We start from the raw sequence: 5,830 nt of genomic DNA on the forward strand, positions 1-5,830 counted from the left end.
AGCTTGAATTGTTGTACAGCTATACAATGTTTTGGTACAGAGTGTCGGGCCGTCAACTGTATATTTTGAAACCGGACAATAAACACAGGCAGAGCGTGAGTCAACATGTCAGTGAGCTTGTTTCAATGACAGGAAGGGATTTACAATGGTCTTGTAATAATGTTTTAACACAAACATCTTACGTATCTTTAAACATATAAAGAACATTCACAAAACATTTGAGCAAAACTGGATTGGTAAACTGATTTTTCACCGAATGACCCCGTGGTCATTATGCATCCTGTGGAACTTTCTAGAAATTATAGGGTGTAAACCCTAGCATCCTGGTTAACTGTCTCTGTAATAGAGTGGAAACAAGGGCATCATTATTTTAGGTGACCTAGTTTCCAGAACAAAAGCACAAAAAACGGTTTCTCTTTAACATAGTTGAAAAATGCACAACCAAGAAACTTTGTGGGCACCAATGATGGTAATGTTTTGTAGTCCAAGAGACATCCAAGTTTCTGTGTTGCGTAATATTGTGGCTATTGCTTAGATTACAATCTGCTACCTGGAGAATCTGCATTGAAATCTCGTCCAGAACCTGTAGCCCCACTCGTGTTTCCACTCTTTGAAACAATACATTTCATCAGTTATTTAGACTTTTTTATCCAAAGTGACTTAAAGTTGATTAGACTAACCAGGAGCCAATTCTTCTGGGAGCAATGTGGGGTTAAGGGCCTTGCTCCAGGCCCCAACGGCTACACTGATCTTATTGTGGCCTGACTGAGGCTTGGACCACCAACCTTCCAGGTCCCAGTCAAGCACTTTAGCCACAAGGCTACAGGCTAACCTGTAACCCTATTCCACCCAATTGGCTACACCCACCCCTAGACTCACCACTGCAAGTGAGAAGTGACTTCTTTGTTGGCTGACGTGATTAAATGTAGGGCAGACCCAGGCACAGCCTGCGTTTCTGTATCAGGTCCACAGCTGCCAGGCTTAGCATCTGGATCATGGGAACGATCGCTCGCTCGGTCCACTGCTGGGCGGCCTTAACTTTCATCCCCCGCCAGCTGATTGGGTGAGAGCCTTACTGCAGATCCTGTACCCTGTACTAAACCAGATACTCAACTCCCTGCAGCAGAAGTTCCCTTTCTGTGCCATTGCAGCTGCAACATTCAAACTTGATGCGTTTTATGAAAATTCACAATGGAGGCGTAACCACGGGAATCACAGTTGGCGAAGAATGTTCTTTCCTTGACCGTGGCGCTCTTTGAATATTCATAAACTGTAACATAACGTCGAGAACTTCTGTTACCAATCTGCTGGAGAATAGAAGCAGAGAGGATGCAGGGAGCACATCTGGTTATGGTAGAGGATCTGTGGCGTTTTTTAAGGGATCTGTGGCAATTTAACTCAATTAACAAGTGTGATCTATCCCTCTCCACACACACACACACACAAACACACACCATACTCAAAAATACAGTACACATCACCTATCAACCCATACACACATATACCACACCCACAGACAAAAATACACTACACACAAAGAAATATAAAATACCGTGCCCAGATTCACATTTTCTGAGAAATAGGAAACAATTGGATTTCACAGAAATTATACATCTGCAAGATTTTAAATCTGTTTTCTTCCAGAACAGTTAGTTTTAATTTTCAGCAGAGCTAGACATCTGTTTCTGTTTATTTGTATTTTTTTGGTAAGAAGATGGAAATATTCCATCAGAGCTGAAAATGAAAATTGAAATCTGGCCGACAGTACTGGCAGCTTTCAGCCGAGACGCATCGTTTGTTAAACCGCCACATTAGGAGGATCTGAACATTGCACTTATCAATTTGTTGAATTATGAATCGCTAGAGCCATTGTTTTGCATTAGAGACCATGCAATTTTAATGGCGAGAAATGTATGTGAATAATACATTAATAGAGAAGCAAGGTATGAACCACACTCAGTTTGCTGAGGAAAGTTTTGATTGCTCATACCATACAGCTTGAGGGTCCCAGCAGCATTCTATAAGATAGACCTGTACACCAGCTTAATGCAAATATTTAACCAGCCAATCATGTGGCAGCAACTAAATGCATCAAAGCATGCAGACGTGGTTAAGAGGTTCAGCTGTTGGTCAGACCAAAAGCCAGAATGGGGAAGAAATGTGACCCAAGTGACTTTGAATGTGGAATGATTGTTGGTGCCAGACAGGGTGGTTTGAGTATCTCAGGAACTGCTGATCTCCTGCGATTTTCAAAAACAACAGTCAGTTTACAGAGAATGGTGCAAAAAACTAAAAACATCCAGTGAGCAGCAGTTCTGTGGGCAGAAACACCTTGTTAAGGAGAGAGGTTAGAGGAGAAGGGCCAGACTGGTCGAAGCTGACAGGAAGGTGACAGTAATGCAAATAACCACACATTACAACAGTGGTATGCAGAAGAGCATCTCTGAACATACAACTCATCAAACCTCTAAGTGGACAGGCCACAACAGCAGAAGACCAAGAAGTCTAGAAAAATAAGTCAAATAATTACCTAATAAAAAGTGCTCAGTGAGTGTATACCTTCCTTTTGGCTTAATTAAATAATCTCTTCTGAGTTTTTTCACTATAAAAGAAAAAGAAAACAATGGAGTATTTTTATTCTGTTTCTGTGTTTCCATGGTTTCCAAACATTAGAATTCATACTAATCTTGGTGATTATAAACACTGATGCATTGCAGACACACACACACACACACACAGACACACACACACACACACACACACACAGCTCAGACAGGCAGAAGCCTTTGAACAAACTCCAGAAAACCTTGTGATGAACATTAATGACTGATTCACATAACGCAATTCATTTATTGAAATTGCCATTGAAACATGAACTAAGTTTACTTTCTGTTATGAAAGGTACGGATTATCTCCAGAATGCAGTAAGGCCACATCCTTTTGTTGACATTATTCAGTCAGAGAGAGCCTGGCGGCAGTTCTGTATGATTTTAGCAGCACTGCCACATCCTACGAAAACTGGGACCCTCGCACTCAAATATTATACATATCTGTCTAATATCAAATATTGTCTAATATGGTAAATGGACAACATTCATAGAGCTAAGTCCTTTACAATTACTGCCACTTATTCACCCATTCATATCCACACACACACACACACACACACACACACACACACACACACACACGCCAATGGTGAAAAGCAACCTTGCAAGGCACCCACCTGCTTGTCAGGAGCTATTAGAGGTTAGGTGTGTTGCTGGACACTGACTCTTTTGCCCAGAAGGTCAGGGATGGAACCTGCTCTAGCTCCTGAGCTAATTCCTCAGACGTCTGAGGAAATTCCAAGTGTCGCCTGGACTCTTCAGAACTTCTGCACGTGCACAATTGAGAGCATCCTGACTGGGAACATCACTGTCTGGTATGGGAGCAGCACCCAGCAGGACTGTAAGGCCCTGCAGAGAATGGTGTGGTCAGCGAAACGCATCAAGAGGGGTACACTCCCTCAACGTCAGGACATCAACACCAGGCGGTGCAGGACTAGGGCGAGGAGAATCATAAAGGACCCCAGCCACCCGGATAACGGCCTCTTCTCTCTGTTGCCATCGAGGAGGAAGAGAAGGTACCGCATCCATACGGCCAATTCAGAGAGGCTCAGGAGGAGCTCTCCGTCCGGATCGTGAGTGAGGGCACAGACTACGACTGCTATGAGAGTTACCCCATATCTATGTACATCTTTTTTTATATACATTATATATATATATATATATATATATATATATATATATATATATATATATATATAGTACTGTGCAAATGTTTTAGGCAGGTGTGAAGAAATGCTGTAAAGTAAGAATGCTTTCAAAAATAGAAATGTTAAGTTTCTTTTTTATCAATTAACAAAATGCAAAGTGAGTGAACAGAAGAAAAATCTAAATCAAATCAATATTTGGTGTGACCAACCTTTGCCTTCAAACCAGCATCAATTCCTTGAGGTACACTCGCACAAAGTCAGGGATTTTGTAGGCATATAGTCATGTGTGTGATTAACTAATTATGCCAAACAGGAGCTAATGATCATCAATTTAATATGTAGGTTGAAACACAATCATTAACTGAAACAGAAACAGCTGTGTAGGAGGGTTAAAACTGGGTGAGACACAGCCAAACTCTGCTGAAGTTTAATGTCAGAAGTCAAACACCATGGCAAGACTGCGCACAGCAACAAGACACAAGGTAGTTATACTGCATCAGCAAGGTCTCTCCCAGGCAGAAATTTCAAGGCAGACGGGTTTCCAGATGTGCTTTCCAAGCTCTGTTGCAGAAGCACAAAGAAATGGGAAAGCTTGAGGACGGTAGACGCAGTGGCCTGCCAAGGAAACTTAGTGCAGCAGATGAAAGACACATCATGCTTACTTCCCTTCACAATCGGAAGATGTCCAGCAGTGCCATCAGCTCACAATTGGCAGAAACCAGTGAGACCCTGGTACACCCATCTACTGTGCGGAGATGTCTGGTCAGAGGTGGTCTTCATGGAAGAATTGCGGCTAAAAAGCCATACCTCCAACGTGGAAACAAGGCCAAGCTCAACTATGCACGAAAACACAGGAACTTGGCTGCAGAAAAATGGCAGCAGGTTCTCTGGACTGATGAGTCAAAATTTGGAATATTTGGCTGTAGCAGAGGTCAGTTTGTTCGCTGAAGGGCTGGAGAGCGTTACAAGAATGAGTGTCTGCAAGCAACAGTGAAGCATGGTGGAGGTTTCTTGCAAGTTTGGGGTTGTATTTCTGCAAATGGAGTTGGGGATTTAGTCAGAATGAATGGTCTCAATGCTGAGAAGTACAGGTAGATACTTATCCATCATGCACCATCAGGGAGCATCTGATTGGCCCTACATTTATTCTGCAACAGGACAATGACCCCAAACATACAACCAATGTCATAAAGAACTATCTTCAGCGTAAAGAAGAACAAGTCCTGGAAGTGATGGTATGGCCCCCACAGAGCCCTGATCTCAACATCGAGTCTGTCTGGGATTACATAAAGAAAAGCATTTGAGGCTGCCTAAATCCACAGAAGAACTGCGGCTAGTTCTCCAACATGCTTGGAACAACCTCCCGCTGATTGTCTTATAGAACTGCAGGACAGCGTTGGCTATCTCAGACAAGTGATGCAGTTTTAACGCCAAAGGGTGGTCACAAAATGTAATGTAAAATGTTTAGTATGTTTATTTAGGACCTTTAATTGAATTATTTTTGAAAGAATCTTATCTGTACAGAATGTTATACAAGTGCCTAAGACTTTTGCACAGCATAGTGTGTATATATATGTGTAGAGAGAGAGAGAGAGAGAGAGAGAGAGAGAGAGAGAGAGAGAGAGAGAGAGAGAGAGAGAGAGAGAGAGAGAGAGAGAGAGAGAGAGAGAGAGAGAGAGAGAGAGAGAGAGAGAGAGAGAGAGAGAGAGATCGTATTCTTTATATCTTCTATTTATTATAGATTTCATCTGTGTATATTTTGTATCATCGGGTATAATGTATCTGTGGATAAGTGTATATATTGGACAGTCCACATATTGACAGCTTATGCCATCTTGCACTTTTTTTGTCTTTTGTCTTGTGTTTGCACTTATATTGTAATATATTATAATAATATATTATATTATATATTTATATATATATAAGCACATCTCGGACCTAGCGGGAAGCATTTCACCGCACCTGTATGATGGAGTATGTGACAAATAAACTTTGATTTGATTTGATTTAATGTAGCCTAGCCAGGTAACTACTAATACCCAATACCTTGTTAATACCATTTTTCCATCCTGT

This window comes from Conger conger, chromosome 11, assembly GCF_963514075.1.
Source record: "Conger conger chromosome 11, fConCon1.1, whole genome shotgun sequence".
Lineage (NCBI taxonomy): Eukaryota > Metazoa > Chordata > Actinopteri > Anguilliformes > Congridae > Conger > Conger conger.